Here is a 1,331-nt window from a genome sequence, read left to right as displayed (position 1 = left end):
ACACACACACACACACCATTTGGACCTGTCAAGAGAGTGAATAATTTCTACAAAGCATATCATTAAGCGAAAAAGACACAGTTTCCAAGCCGAGTGATTGTGTGCTCTGTAAGTAAATATCACCCAATTATCTGAGCTTAATACGCCATAGCCGTCAAACTGTCAGGCTGAAGCACTTGAGCTGAGTACTTTTACATATTCAAGAATCACTGGAGCGTTTGGCAAATCTGACTATCTGCTCAAGCAGAAACACACATCACTCTGTTTATCATCTCACTACAAATTACATTAATGGCTGCCTTCAAAGCCTTGAGCAGCATCTCATGGAGACGCTGAAAGCTAAATTCCCACTGAAAGCTTTGCTGTTCATCCAGGGGTGTTAGTATAAACAATTAACTGTTATAGGCAAATACTGAAAACCGTTATAAGTTGTGTAGGCGCTGTTTATCATTTCCATGTGATTGATTGATTCTAGTTTGGACATACTATTTTCCATTTGGAATTAAAGAAAACTACCCCCCTCTGTGTGTGTGTGTGTGTGGTGCCCATTTAATGCTATAGCAGTCATTAAGGGGGGAGGGGGCATTCAATTCAGGAGCATTTCCCCATCCCCACCACTGAACCAGAATGAATACAAACTAATGAATACTTCTGCATACTAGTATCTGATTCCTAGATGAGAGCATGATGCTTTCAAATACTTAAAATTAAATCTGGAAAATGGTTATATGAGCAACTCACATCTGTGATTGAAAGATGATGATTGATTACAGTGTGCTGCATGGCAATCACAGCCTCCATATTTGCACAATCATCATTTATACCGGCATCATATGAGGAAACATGTACATCATTCATGTATCCTTTGACAGCAGTGGAGACAGTGGTAGACTTTATCATTATTCATCATGTATAGCGTTTTACGTGCATGGCAGCAGGATGTTTACGAGCTCTGCCGTGCGCCGGTGGCTCTAGGGTTGTTGGGTTTTTTTTTTTTTAAACCCTCCAGTCATTCCCTGCCAGAATACATAAGACGTGCAGATGTTCGTGTTGCAGATGTTACAAACCTTTAGCTGGTCTCTCTCTGCAATCGAACAAAAAAACGTCCCTGATCTCGTGAGAAACAGTGTCGTAGCCCTTCGTAGCATCTTGCTGCATTGTCTCGGACAAGGACACACTGCTTCATTGTATCCTCGGACGCGGGCTCCTCTCCTCCGCCGGATGAATGAGAGGCAGCGCGGAGGCACGGACGTCTTGAAGAAACGACATCAAGGGGAGCAAAACGGACGCCAAGCGAGAGTAATGTTTGTTCTCTAAATGTTTAATTAAAG

General features: G+C 42.4%; 1 protein-coding gene across 1 annotated transcript in view; it reads right to left on the bottom strand.

Moving 5' to 3' along the window:
- The window catches only part of chst3a (carbohydrate (chondroitin 6) sulfotransferase 3a), a 5,361-nt gene extending 4,049 nt beyond the window's left edge, over window positions 1-1,312 (bottom strand). Inside the window, exon 1 of the mRNA XM_035663699.1 lies at window positions 1,068-1,312. The gene's annotated coding sequence lies outside the window, so the exon portion shown is untranslated. The remainder of the gene's footprint in view (window positions 1-1,067) is intronic.
- Between the last annotated feature and the right edge of the window lie 19 nt (window positions 1,313-1,331).

The sequence above is a fragment of the Morone saxatilis genome, unplaced genomic scaffold, assembly GCF_004916995.1.
Source record: "Morone saxatilis isolate NCDOM2014 unplaced genomic scaffold, NCSU_SB_2.0 Contig19, whole genome shotgun sequence".
Taxonomy (NCBI): Eukaryota; Metazoa; Chordata; class Actinopteri; family Moronidae; genus Morone; species Morone saxatilis.
The sequence above is the reverse complement of the archived record's forward strand: the minus strand, read 5'-3'. Positions and strand labels throughout refer to the sequence as shown.